The sequence below is a fragment of the Triticum aestivum genome, chromosome 6A (assembly GCF_018294505.1).
Source record: "Triticum aestivum cultivar Chinese Spring chromosome 6A, IWGSC CS RefSeq v2.1, whole genome shotgun sequence".
NCBI classification, from domain to species: Eukaryota; Viridiplantae; Streptophyta; class Magnoliopsida; order Poales; family Poaceae; genus Triticum; species Triticum aestivum.
The window spans coordinates 222,759,058-222,774,876 of record NC_057809.1 but is presented as its reverse complement, the minus strand read 5'-3'; positions in this window follow the sequence as shown (position 1 = coordinate 222,774,876).

The following is a 15,819-nucleotide window of genomic DNA, read 5'->3' as shown; positions in this document are numbered from 1 at the left end:
CTACATCACGCCAAACCATCACGTCAGGCAGAGCAGATCTCACAGGATAGAGATCGCGCATATCTGAGAATCCAGCTTGCACCGCCGGTGCGAACCGAGTCAAAGTGGCCCAGTGGTCAGCACGGGTATTGAAGAGCTCTAACCTTAAGGCCCGATTTTCACGATCCTTAACCTCGAGCATCTCAGCAGTGGTGCGAGTTCGTGAATCCTCCTGAGTGGAATCAGCATAAATAGCTTGGAGATATCCTTGTGCTCCCGGAAGTGATCCTGGCATATACCGGAAATCAGAGTCCCGAAATAAACCAGATCTGACTCGCATAATGGTCATCATGGAGTAGGCGGCATCCTGCACAGCCATCTCAATAGTAACCCCGAGTCCATAGGAGCAGTGAAGAGGCTCAGTGGATCCAGGATAAGATGGAAATATCCTGACAGTGCAGAGATACTGGCTTTGATTGAAGTCCCGGAATTGCTCTTCGACCGTGTACTCAGGATACCAGCGGTATCCAGCCTCAGTCATTACCCTGACCAACTTAGCAGTATGGCCGGGTACATCTAGGCATCGAGTCAGGCGAACCACTTGATTGAGGTCGCGAGTGGCCATCTGAAAGCATAATCATAATGCAAAGGCATTAGAATTTCTAGCAAAATTTCGACAGCATAACAGCTGTAAATGCTCAAAAAGGATTTTGAGACATTTGACAAAGGATTTCGTACACACTCAACATCATCATATCAAAGTTCTGAAACCATGTTGGCAACACAATGTGGTAGTAGAACTGAACTAGGCTTGTAACCATCAAACTTATAAGGTACTACTGATTAGTAACACGTGATCCTGATAGAGAGAACAGATCCTAATTCCTTAACCCCCGGTGGAAGAATGGACTGACTCAGATCAGAAAGTCATAAGGTATAAGGAGTAAAAAGAGCCTTACGTTCCAACCCACAAACAATTCCCCTACATATAACTAAAGAATTTCTAGACTCAACATCGACCAGTTTGGCTTGGAGAACCTACAGGCAGTCCGGCTCTGATGCCAACGCTGTCAGGACCCCGACTCGATGTCACATCGATCTAGCTGGTAACACCTCATATCACTTTGCGGCCTCACGCACGGTATCCCCACGGGTGTCGTCTTACCTTTTCCCGGGACCGTTTGCGCCTTTTGGCTCACGTATATGATAGTGTCGCTAGCATCCATATGATAAAGAGCCCGGGCTGACATGACTAGTCGTAAACCCAAAGTGGCACAGACTTACAGGGACAGGCATCCATGACCCAGCTTCGAACGTGTCGGTCATCAGCAAGTGGGTCCGGGCTGCAGCACTGGGCTAGCAGGACTCCGGTAAACCGGGCTGTAGCGGGCTAACAGGACTCCGGTACTCAAAGCGTGACATTTCCCCGAAGGGACAGACACAGGAACGAAGAAGGACACATGCCGGCCAGCCTAAGTGTTCCAGAGCAGTAGCAAGCTACCATGGCTCAGCGGTAACACTAGGAGACATTTCCCGGTAAGAGAGGCTACTAAAGATAAACAACTAGATGGTCAGATCCCACACATATCAAGCATTTCAATCATACACACAATATGCTCGATATGTGCAAATACAACGAAGCATCACAACATGACTCTACGACACAAGTACTTTATTTAAGGCTCAGTGAGCCATACATAACATACACACAAAGGTACGGGTCTCACGACCCAACATACAAGTTATACAATCATACAAGCCAACAGCGGAAGTAACTTGTCTGAGTACAGACAACTAGTAAAATAAAAGGGGCTTGGAAAGCCTGACTATACTATGTGGTCCTTCACAAGCTCAGGGTCACCACCTGGGTCTTTAGCCTACTCGTTGATGTCAACGTCTACATAGAACCCATCAGAAGGGGTTGCAGCGTCTTCTGTAAAATGTAGATTATAGCAACATGAGTACAAAGGTACTCAGCAAGACTTACATCAGATCCTACATACATGCATAGTATCAAGAAGGGTTGGTGGAGTTATTGCAGCAAGCCAGCTTTGACTCTTGGCTAGACTATCCTACGATACTCCATTTGAAACAGTTTTGCGCACACGAGTCCACTATTCACCACTTCAATACACTACCGAGGATCCACCTCCGTCTTCCTACGGAAGAGCCATCCTCGGCACTCACACTTATCTTGAGGCTTTTAGTAGTTTCCATTTACTTGTCTATGAACTGTATAGGCAACCAAGTAGTCCTTTACCGCGGACGCGGCTATTCGAATAGATCATGTTAACCCTGCAGGGGGGTACTTCTTCATACACGCTCTCACCACTTATCGTCGTTTACACGACATGTACTCGGCAACCTTCAAGCGGAAGCCCAACGTGGGTGTCGGCCACGACCTACCTAATCACCTAAGTCTCCAGTCCAGGTTTATCGCCTATTCAGGTTCCATCCGCAGGGAGTCCGGTCGAGGTTTCCCATACGGCCCCGAACGATGTGAACAGGGTTCCCGAGATACCTAACGGGTATTCGGTACACCCGGCCACGTACCTACCGCATCACAGCCCACCCCTACGGTCAGCGCTGTCCACGGCCTCCAGTAGGCTACAAACACCAGAAACTACTTGCAACTCCCGGACGGAGAACTAGGGTGAATAAGAAGTCGAGAGGGTCCATTGGTTTCGGGCCCAATGCATGGTAGTAGCTGATTCTTAAATCACACATACAGATCTCAGTGCTTAAGGTCGGCTTCAATGAAACAACCCACCATGTACTCCTACATGGCCTCTCATCGATACCTTTACCAAATCGTGTTCACCATATCACTCTCATTACCGACATAATCATTTCACTCTAGCCCATCACCCAGATGAACCAGACCTGACATGACTCTAAGCATAGCAGGCATAGCAAGGTAGGAACAACACATACATATGGCTCAATCAACTCCTACACATGCTAGTGGGTTCCATCTAGTTACTGTGGCAATGACAGGTCATGCAGAGGAAATGGGTTCAACTACCGCAGCACACAGCAGTTTGAATCGCGTTGTCTTAATGCAGTAAAATAGAGCAGGAGCGAGAACATGGGATTGTATCGATATGATCAAATGGTTGGTTGCTTGCCTGATGGTTCGTTGCACGGATACGGTTCTTCGTTAGGGTAATCCCGGTACTCCTCGGGGACAGATCCTGTCGCAAGGGATAACGATACACAGGCATCACCAAACAATGTGCAACAATATGATGCATGCATGAAACATGGCAATATGAGTGTGTTGGGCTAATGCAACTAAAACCAGATGTGTTTGAGCAAATTTGAATCAAAGATTCAATTTCCAAATTCAAATATGGCCTTTTAAAGTGCCTTTTCTTGTTCTGATTGAAACATCAAGTTAACTTGTTTGATCATGCATGAAAATAGTACAGATGGATAGATTGGATTTTTCTGATCATTTTTCATATATTATTTGTCCAATTTGGAGTTACAGAATAAAAGTTATGAATTTTTGAAGTTTAAATAATATTCTGGAATTTCCTGATTTAATTTAAATCCAGAAATATCATTTACTGCGTCAGCCTGACATCACAGTGACATCAGCAGGTCAACAGGGCTGGCTCGGGTCAAACCTGACGTGTGGGGTCCACACGTCAGTGTCACAGGGGCTAATCCCGCGTTGACCCGGGGCTGGTTAGCTTTGACTAAGCCCTGGGGCCCACTGTCAGTGTCAGGGGGGTGGTGGATTAGTGGTTAATCATCTAGGCCACGTCAGCTCGCCAGAGTTCTGGCCGGCGGCGACCAACAGTGCGGCGGCGATAGTGGTTTTGGTCGTTTCGGCCACCAAATGGAACGTGGCGACCACCGGAGTGAAGCTGAGGACGACCCGCGGCTCTTGGCGGAGTCCGTTGGGGTCGGGGTGGCCGGAGTCGACGCCGGCGACGACTTTGGCGGCCACCGAGGTTCGGTCGGAGGTGAACTTGGTGCTAGAGGGTTCGGTGAGGCTCGTGGAGTGGCTAGCTAGGTGCTGTGGAACGCGGTGAGCAAGATGGACACCATCTTGTGGCCGGAGGATGACCGGGAGCACGTCGGCGACGAGGTCCACGGCGGTGGGTGCGGTTGAGCTTCGGGAGGTAGCTACACGGCTCGGGAGCAAGAACGGAAGGGAGGGGAAGATGGCTGAGCTCACAGTGAGTGCGACGGAGTCCTTGGTGCGGTCGGAGATGGACCGGAGCGACGTCGGCGTTGAAGGGGATCTCCGGCGACGGTGAGCTCGGGCGAGGTCGGTGCGGTGGTCTCGGGCGTTGCGAGCGCTCGGGGCTCGGCTGCTCGATGAAGTGGACGGCGGCGAAGCTCCTGGACACGGTGAGACGGCGTGGAGACGACGGGGAGCACGGCTACGACGGTGGTGCGGCGATGGTGGCGTCGGCCATGGCTGGGGCGTGCGAGGGGGAGGAGCTGGAGAGGAGAGGGGGTGTCTGGGAGGTTCAGAGGAGAGAGGGAGACCGATCCATGGCGTCACCTGGCGAGGGGAGCGGCGAGGCGGCGAGCAGGTGCGTGGCGCACGCCGCGGTCGCCGTCGGGCACCTGCCTGCCTGCCTGGCCGAAGCAGCTCGCTGGAGCGGTGCTGGGCTGGGCCGGCAGGTGGGCTGGCTAGTGGGCTGCGGTGGCGCCAGGTAGGGTTTTCCCTTTTTTTCTATTTTCTGTTTTATTTAATAATTCTGCAACTTTGTTGAATTAAATAAAATACCTAGTCAACTCCAAAAATCACCAAACTACTCCTGGTCCATAGTTGGAATATTTCCAACATGAAACATTTTAGTTTGGGGATATTTGAACATTTAAATATTTTATATTATTTTAAATGCCCAAATTCAAATAGTTATGATTTAATTCAAAGACCCTATGATGGCCTAGGAAAATGTGCACCACTTTTGTCAGAGGTTCTGAACCAAGGCTAGAATGATGGACATTTTAGAAGGGCATTTCAGGTTCATTGAAAATTATTTTAGTAAACCCTAGTTGGTTTTCAGAGGGGACTGGGGGTTCTGTCATCCCCATTTCAAGTTTCTGATGAAAAAGGTAAACATGATGCAACACTCTAATGCATGACTAGCTAGGGTGTGACATTTAATTTGTTAGAGTAATGTTTAGGTCTGCTAGCTCTGTTTAATTGCTGAACTTGCTCGATTAAGTAGTGTGGGTGTGCTGTAGTCTCCTTTGTGTACCCAAATTATGCAATGACATGGATGACCACTGTAACCATGGAAATTTGAACCAAAACTTTTGACGTTCAAACTCATCACACACGGGTTAAGCTATCTGAATCGTTTGTGATGTCCATATATCGTACACGGTTCTGAATAAGGGAGCGTGTCTGATGACACTTTATGCGTCAATTTTTTGGCTGAAGTGATTCCAAATTTTCGGCTTCCGCGGAAATATCTACCTTCCCGCCCCACCCCTTACCAAAAGCCACATTTCCCCTCTTTACGCCTTCCTTTCCAAGTTGAAACCTTCACTCCTTGCTTGGAACGCCGCCACCTCCTCGCCGGCGACCCTCCTTCACGCTGCTCGGTCTCCTCTATCCAGGTAGGTAATCCACACCCGACCCCCACCCTCCTCCTCCTTCCACATCCCACATGCCCCGACCACCGGCGCGAGCGCGACACCTTCCACCCAAATCACCGACCCCTCCACCAAATAAGCGTCGGCCTAAGCCATGGTGCGCGTAGTATAACCAGGACTTCAAGGAGCATTTGGCAGCGGAGAAGCAAATCGCGGTCGCACGCGCGGATGAGGTCGCGATGGCTGGCATTTGTGCTGACCCCCAGATCTTGGAAGAGCACCTTGCCAATTGCTAGCTATGCCGATTAAGCATGCTCGGTTTACCCGTTGCGTGTGCTGCTCCTGCCTTTCCTTCACAAAATCTAGTGAATTGTGCTATCTAATTTCACCATGCAATCTATTGCTCTAGTGTATATTTTCTATATGTCGTGTAGTGTGGTGCTCATTATTAACTGTTTGATTCAATTCTGCAAATGCGATGTTCAATTCTTCAGGCTGCAATTTTGTATTGTCCTCCATGTGAGAAATAAACCAAATTTATCTTTACAAAATAGAGGGTGCATTCTGTTATTGTATACCATGTGTGGAATAAATTGAATTTGGATGTAGTAAATACATGACAAACAAATACAATTGCTACAATTGGCCATAGTTAACTGTTTGGTTAACTCTCTAATCTTCTATTAGGAGTATGTTATATTGTGCAATGTGGTGCTCAGTTAATGTTTGGTTCATTTGTTGTGGTGTTTAGTTAACTGCTTGGTTCAATGTTATATTGTGCAATGTGGCGCTCAGTTAATGTTTGGTTCATTTGTTGTGGTGTTTAGTTAACTGCTTGGTTCAATTCTGCAATTTGATGTCCAATTGTCGTGGGTAGAATTTTGTATTGTTGTGCATGTGAGGAATAAATCAAATTTGGCTGCACTTAATACATGAGAAACATATACAAGTGCTATATTTCCTAGTTCTTAATCATGCTTGGTTTGGGTAAATTGGTTTTCCATGTGGCTTCCATTAATCTGATGAATATGCAATGTGCTTATTTTTCATCAACATATTTTGCTGATAGCATGCGAACCCTTACTTAACCTGATGACTAACTACCTTATATGTGTTGCAGGGAAACAATGGGAAGCACTGAGGTTTACAATCGAGGTTAGCACGTGCATGGTCCATTGTCTAATAGCACATTATTGTGCAATTGCAGGAACCATTCTAATATTTTGGTTTTTAACAATTTGGTCTTGCACATGTAGGTCCTGCTGTCAGAGGTTTTGACCCACTGTTCGACCCTTTTTGCATATGGGGAAATGAGTTGTCCATGAATATCAATCAAATCAAGAAACTTAGAAAGATTGTTAGGATAAAGAAATTAGCAACAAAAAACAACAAGGTCTTTGTCTGCACAACGAAGAAGACATCAGTTCACTACAAGATGGTACTAAATATTATACCTTGCCCTTTTTATTCCTTTGCCCCATTTACAATATAGAGAAGATATTTATGCACATCCTTGTTTTCAGGCGTTTCCAAAGCAGTTCACTGATGATTACCTCACAAACCACCTCTATGGTCAGAGGCGAGGAAGGTTTTCATAAAACACCCATGGTTCAATATTGAAGTGTTCCTGAAGAGGTCGAAGGACGGACAGTCAATCATCCACAGGCACTGGCCTAAAGTTGCAAAGACCTTCAACATGAATGAAGGCTCAGTATTCGCCTTCCGCTTCAGCAGTTTTCCGAATGAGTTGCATCTGTCTATATATCGTATGTGATGCTAATTTTGAAAGGTTCTACATGTTGCATGTGGAACTTGCTGCTGGTGCAGTTGTGTAATGGGGTAGATGAGTGCTGAAGCTATATCATGCTGTACTCTGATGTATTTCAATTATGAAATTCTGCTTCCTTAATATCGAAATGAAATATATTATGTTCTTAATATGAATGTCAATTAGATTAATAAATGGATTATTAATAACATGGCAATTAGCCTGCTAATGGCGAATTAGCCTGCTAATTGGGTTTTGATATTGCAAACGGTTGTTGAAAAATACCATGGTCGATGACCTCAGGCAACGCACACAGTTTCTAGGAATAAACCGTGTTGGATCAATGAACAATCACACACGACTTTCTCTTGAAAACTGTTTGTGTTAGACCACCTTGCGCAAACGGTTACCACATAAAAATTGTGTGTCATGGACAGCCTTTGCCACACAGTTTCTTCTATGGACCGTGTGTGCTACATTCAATAACACAAACAATTTAACGGGAAAACTTATGTGTGATGTACCTGTGAACAAAAATGTTTTCCTTGGAGCGACTGTGTGGGATGTGCATACGAACGGAAACGTTTAGCAGGGACTGACTATGTGGGATGTACTTGCGACTGGAAACAATTTCGCCATATAATTGTATTTTCTTAGCTCTATTGTACGTATTTCCATATTTGAGTGCTCTCCCGTCGCACAGGACCTCATTTTGTCGAACGTGGGTGCCAGGAGGGCATATCCCCGGCGGTTTCTGGGTCATGTGGGAAGGACCCCCCTATCGCCCACACTCACTTGGCGACAGTTCCAAATGCCGTCGCGAAAAGGGGTAAAAAACCGTTTGTTTAGGACCGACGCGCACCACTGTGGTCAAGAGGCAAGGAAGGTATTCATTCAACACCCATGGTACAATATTGAAGTCTTGCTAAAGAGGACGAAGGTTGGGCGGGCAATTATCCATAGCCACTGGCCTACAGTTGCAAGGACATTCAACATCACTGAAGGCTCAATATTTGCCTTCCGCTTCTGCAGTTTCCTAGATGAGATTCATCTGTCTATTTACCGTGTATGATGCAACTTTTCAAAGGTTTTTGATGCTGCATGTGAAACTTGGTGTTGTTGTGTAATGGCGTAACTGAGTGCTGAAGCTATTTGATGTAATTCGATTATGAAATCCTGGTTGCTTTTATACGAATATGAAATATCTGGCACGTTTTATAAGAAATATCAGCTTGATTAGTACATGGACTATCAATAATAGGCTAATTACCATGCTTATTGGGGTTTTCTATTGCAAACGGTTACTCAGACAGCACCATGGGTGATGAACTCAATCAACCCGCACGGTTTCTAGAAAGTAGGCGTGTTCGATCAACTAACAATCACACACGGCTTTCGGCAGTGAACTGTTTGTGTTAGGCCACCTTGCACAAACGTTTCCACACAAAGAACTGTGTGTGATATACATACAAACGGAAACGTTTTCCCTGGATTGACTGTGTGGGATGTACATAAGAACAGAAATGAATTCCTTGGATTTACTATGTGTGATATACATACCTATGGAAATGTTTTTCTGGGATTCACCGAGTGGGATGTACATACCTACGGAAATGATTTTCTCGGATTACCGTGTGGGATGTACATACCTACGGAAATGATTGGGTTTCGATGCCTCGCCCGATCGTACACGGCCCTAGCCTGGGTCCCAGGAGGGCCTATCCCCGACGATTTCTGGGTCGTGTGGGAAGGACATCCTATCACACACACTCACTTGGCGACGGTTCCAAATGCCATCGTGGAAAGGGGTTAAAAACCGTTTGTTTAGCACGTCATTGTACCAATGATGGCAACACACAGACTGTTGTAACCATGGGCCTCCTGTGGGCCATAGGATCCATGGGCCTTCTACAGGCTGTAGGATCCATGGGCGTTCTATGGGCCGTAGGATCCATGGGCCTTCTATGGTCCATAGGATCCATCAGCCTTCTATGGGCCATATGATCCATGGGCCTTCTGCGGGCCGTAAGATCCATTGGCCTTCTACGGGTCGTAGGATCCATGGGCCTTCTACGGGGCATATAATCATTTCGCCAAACATGGGTCATACTATTTGTGGACCATAACAGGCCATTAATATGCCGTATTTGATAACACTATGAAAAGAGCCCAACGGGTTAACGGGCCACAAACGGGCTGAATGTAACCACGGGCTGAATTTGGCCCACAAACAGGACATGCCAGTAACGGACCGTAACTAACCGAATTCTAGAAATGATCCCCAGAATAAATGGGCCCTTAGAAGATCAAAAGTTAACACGGGCTGGAAACGGCCGACGGAATAATGGGTTGTGAATGGGTATAAAGCGATACACTGCTCATTATGGGCCAGTTTCATCTCGGGCCTTTAATGGGCCCAGAGTTACAAAGGGCCAACTATGGGCCGAAAGACGTCATGGTTCATACATGGGCTGGAAGTTACAACGGGCTGGTATCATATTGGACGGCCCAGATGACACTACTGGGCCAATTTCCGGTAGGCCGTGAGTTAGCGGGTTGTAAATGGGCTATATGCGAATAGACTGTTAACAGGCTTTCCGTGGGCCGGCCCGCTACCTTTTGACCAAGTCAAACAGGCCGGCCTTTTCACTAGAATGGGCCTCTGTTGGGCCGTGCCATTTGTCGCTGAATCATAGGCTCCTTCGGTCCAATGAGTGGATAACATCAGTCCCAATGGTGAGCCGACACGTGGTTACTCTGGCCATTGAGAATTTTACACGTGGAAAATCCCCGTTGGTCCGGGCTGTTAATGGGTTATCGGATCCAAACCAGAACCTGGTCGCTTAACGGTTTCCCATTACAGTGGATGCCATGTCGGTCACCCTTGACGAAAGAACTTCTGTGACGTGCGATTTATCGTCATGGAAGTGACACTTCCGTGATGATAATTTTGGTAATGTCATGGAACACTTCTACAATAGCACAAGTATGACTATCTTGATTCTGTCATAAAATCATCATGGATGTGCATGCATGAGAGAAAATGTGACCTACTGTGACAAACATGCATCATCATGGAAGTGTATTTTTTGTACTAATAATAAAAACTTTCATATAAAGTGCATTGAATACTATGAGAAGTTCGATTCCTTATGATTGTTTTGAGATATGAAGATGGTGATATTAGAGTCATGCTAGTGAGTAATTGTGAATTTGAGAAATACTTGTCTTAAAGTTTGTGAGTCCTGTAGCATGCACGTATGGTGAACCGTTATGTGATGAAGTCGGAGCATGATTTATTTATTGATTGTCTTCCTTATGAGTGGCGGTCGGGGACGAGCGATGGTCTTTTCCTACCAATCTATCCCCCTAGGAGCATGTGTGTAGTACTTTGTTTCGATAACTATTAGATTTTTGCAATAAGTATGTGAGTTCTTTATGACTAATGTTGAGTCCATGGATTATACGCACTCCCACCCTTCCACCATTGCTAGCCTCTCTAGCACCGTGCAACATTTGCCGGTGCAATAAACCCACCATATACCTTCCTCAAAACAGCCACCATACCTACCTATTATGGCATTTCCATAGCCATTCTGAGATATATTGCCATGCAACTTTCCACCGTTCCGTTTATTATGACACACATCATCATTGTCATATTGCTTTGCATGATCATGTAGTGGACATCGTATTTGTGGCAAAGCCATCGTTCATCATTTTTTATAGATGTCACTCTTGATTCATTGCACATCCCGGTACACCAACGGAGGCATTCACATAGAGTCATATTTTGTTCTAAGTATCGAGTTGTAATTATTGAGTTGTAAGTAAATAAAAGTGTGGTGATCTTCATTATTAGAGCATTGTCCCATGTCAGGAAAGGATGATGGAGACTATGATTCCCCCACAAGTCGGGATGAGACTCCGGATGAAAAAAAAGAGGCCAAGAAAAAGGAGAGAAGGCCGAAACAAATAAAAAATGAGAGAAAAGAGAGAAGGGGCAAGTCGGGATGAGACTCCGGAAGAAAAAAAGAGGCCAAGAAAAAGGAGAGAAGGCCGAAACAAATAAAAAATGAGAGAAAAGAGAGAAGGGGCAATGCTACATCCTTTTACCACACTTGTGCTTCAAAGTAGTACCATGATCTTCATGATAGAGAGTCTCCTATATTGTCACGTTCATATACTAGTGGGAATTTTTCATTATAGAACTTGGCTTGTATATTCCAATGATGGGCTTCCTCAAATTGCCCTAGGTCTTCATGAGCAAGCGAGTTGGATTCACACCCACTTAGTTTCTTTTTGAGCTTTCATAAAGTTATAGCTCTAGTGCATCTGTTGCATGGCAATCCCTGCTCACTCACATTGATATCTATTGATGGGCATCTCCATAGCCCGTTGGTACGCCTAGTTGATGTGAGACTCTCTCCTTCTTTCAGTCTTCTCCACAACCACCTTCTATTCCACCTATAGTGTTATGTCCATGGCTCACGCTCATGTATTGCATGAAAGTTGAAAAAGTTTGAGAACATCAAAAGTATGAAACAATTGCTTGGCTTGTCAACGGGGTTGTCCAAGATTTGAATATTTTGTGAGATGAAGATGGAGCATAGCCAGACTATATGATTTTGTAGGCATAAGCTTTCTTTGGCAATGTTATTTTGAGAAGACATAATTTCCTTGCTAGTATGCTTGAAGTATAATTGTTTAAATGTCAATATTAAACTTTTATTTTGAATCTTATGGATCTGAACATTTATGCCACAATAAAGAAGTATTACATGGATAAATATGTTAGGTAGCATTCCACATCAATCATTCTGTTTTTATCATTTACCTACTTGAGGTGAGCATGAATTAAGCTTGGGGATGCTTGATACGTCTCCAACGTATCTATAATTTTTGATTTTTCCATGCTATTATATTATCTATTTTGGATGTTTTATATGCATTAATATGCTATTTTATATTAATTTTGGGACTAACCTATTAACCTACAGCCCAGTGCCAGTTCCTATTTTCCCCTTATTTTTGAGTTTCACAGAAAAGGAATACCAAACGGAATAAAACATTCGTGATGATTTATCTTGGACCAGAAGACAACCAAGAGACTGTGAGATGAAGTTGGAGGAGCTACGAGGCGGCCACAAGGATGGAGGGCGCGCCCCCACCCTTGTGGGCCCCTTGTACACTCCCTGACCTAAATTCTTTCGCCTATATATACTCTTATATCCCCAAACCACCAGAACAAGCCACGAAAACATTGTTCCACCACCTCAACCTTCTGTACCTGTGAGATGCCATCTAGGCGCCTTTTCTGGTGTCCTCCCAGAGGGGGATTTGATCACGGAGGGCTTCTACATCAACTCTATCGCCCTTTCGATGAAGCGTGATTAGTTTACCACAAACCTACGGGTCCATAGCTAGTAGCTAGATGGCTTCTTCTCTCTCTATGATTCTCAATACCATGTTCTCCTCAATGTTCTTGGAGATCTATTCGATGTAATACTCTTTTGCAATGTGTTTGCCGAGATCCGATGAATTGTGGATTTATGATCAGCTTATCGATGAATATTATTTGAATCTCCTCTGAATTCTTATATGCATGATTTGATATCTTTGTAATTCTCTTCAAACTATCGGTTTGGTTTGGCCAACTAGATTGGGTTTTCTTGCAATGGTAGAAGTGCTTAGCTTTGGGTTCAATCTTGTGGCGTCCTTTCCCAATGACAGTAGGGGCAGCAAGGCACGTATTGTATTGTTGCCATTGAGGATAAAAAGATGGGGTTTTCATCATATTGCTTGAGTTAATTCCTCGGCATCACGTCATCTTGCTTAATGCATTACTCTGTTCTTTATGAACTTAATACTCTAGATGCATGTTGGATAGCGGTCTATGTGTGGAGTAATAGTAGTAGATGCAGAATCGTTTTGGTCTACTTGACACAGACGTGATGCCTATATTCATGATCATTGCCCTAGATATCATCATAACTTTGCTCTTTTCTATCAATTACCCGCAGTAATTTGTTCACCCATCGTATTATTTGCTATCTTGAGAGAAGCCTCTAGTGAAACATATGGCCCCCAGGTCTACTTTCCATCATACAAGTTCTATTTTCCATAATATTAGTTTCCAATTTACTATCTTGCAATCTTTTACTTTCCTATATATAAACCAAAAATATTTACTCTACCGTTTATCTATCTCTATCAGATCTCACTTTTGCAAGTAACCTGAAGGGATTGACAACCCCTTTTATCGCATTGGGTGCAAGTTGTTGTTTGTTTGTGCAGGTATTCGGTGACTTATGTGTTGTCTCTTACTGGATTGATACATTGGTTCACTAACTGATGGAAATACTTATCTCTACTTTGCTGCATCACCCTTTCCTCATCAAGGGAAAAACCAACACCAGCTCAAGAAGTAGCACCTGCCTATTATGGAATTTCCATAGCCATGCCAAGATATATTACCATGCAACTTCCACCATTATGTTTATTATGACACACTTCATCATTGTCATATTGCTTTGCATGATCATATTGTTGACATAGTATTTGTGGCAAAGCCACCTTTCATATATTTTCATACATGTCACTCCTGATCATTGCACATCTCGATACACTGCCGGAGGCATTCATATAGAGTCATATATTTTTTCTAGTATCGAGTCATAATTCTTGAGTTGTAAAGTAAATAAAAGTGTGATGATCATCATTATTAGAGCATTGTCCAAGTGAGGAAAGAATGATGGAGACTATGATTCCCCCACATGTCGGGATGAGATCCGGATGAAAAAAAGAGGCCAAGAAAAAGGAGAGAAGGCCCAAACAAATAAAAAATGAGAGAAAAGAGAGAAGGGGCAATGCTAATATCCTTTTACCACACTTGTGCTTCAAAGTAGCACCAGGATCTTCATGATAGAGAGTCTCCTATTTGTCACTTTCATATACTAGTGGGAAATTTTCATTATAGAACTTGGCTTGTATATTCCAACGATGGGCTTCCTCAAATTGTCCTAGCTCTTCGTGAGCAAGCAAGTTGGATGCACACCCACTTAGTTTTCTTTTGAGCTTTCATAAAATTATAGCTCTAGTGCATCCTTTGCATGGCAATCCCTACTCACTCACATTGATATCTATTGATGGGCATCTACATAGCCCGTTGATACGCCTAGCTGATGTCAGACTATCTCCTTCTTTTTGTCTTCTCCACAACAATTGTATTCTATTCCACCTATAGTGCTATGTCGATGGCTCACGCTCATGTATCGCGTGAAAGTTGAAAAGGTTTGAGAATACCAAAAGTATGTAACAATTGCTTGGCTTGTCATTGGGGTTGTGCATGAGTTGAGTATTTTATGTGATGAAGATGGAGCATAGCCAGACTATATGATTTTGTAGGGATATCTTTCTTTGGCCATGTTAGTTTGAGAAGACATGATTGCTTTATTAGTATGCTTCAAGTATTATCATTTTTATGTCAATATTAAACTTTTGTTTTGAATCTAATGGATCTGAACATTCATGCCGCAATAAAGAAAATTACATGGATAAATATGTTAGGTAGCATTCCACATCAAAAAAATCTGTTTTTATCATTTACCTACTCGAGGACGAGCAAGAATTAAGCTTGTGGATTATTGATATGTCTCCAATGTATCTATAATTTTTTATTGTTCCATGCTATTATATTATCTGTTTTGGATGTTTTATATGCATTTATATGCAATTATATATTATTTGTGGGACTAACCTATTAACCTAGAGCCCAGTGCTAGTTTCTGTTTTTTCCTTGTTTTTGAGTTTTGCAGAAAAGGAATACCAAATGGATTCCAAATGAGTTGAAACTTTACGATAATTTTTTATGGACCAAAAGAAGCCCACGGAGTATCGGAGATGGACCAGAGGAGCCACAAGGCATCCACAAGGGTGGAGGGCACCCCCCTAGGTTGCGCCCCCTGCCTTGTCGTCGCCTCATGGACCCACTGACTTGTTCCCGACGCCAACACCTCCTATAAATCCCAAAAACCACAGAAATAAACCTAGTTCAGTAGTTCCGCCGCCACAAGCCTCTATAGCCACGAAAAACAACCAGGAGCCCGTTTCAGCACCTTGTCGGAGGGCAAACCATCACCGGTGGCCATCTTCATCATCCCGGCGGTCTCCATGACGAGGAGGGAGTAGTTCACCCTCAGGGCTGAGGGTATGTACCAGTAGCTATGTGTTTGATCTCTCTCTCTCTCCCTCTCGTGTTCTTAATATGGCACGATCTTGATGTACCGCGAGCTTTGTTATTATAGTTGGATCATATGGTGTTTCTCCCCCTCTATCTTCTTGTGATGAATTGAGTTTTACCTTTGAGGTTTCACTATTATCAGATTGAATACTATTATGGATTTGAGAACACTTGATGTATGTCTTGCATGGGATACCCATGGTGAAAATGTTCACTTGATGTATGTCTTGGCACCCAACTCACGGATTCCCGAGGTGACATT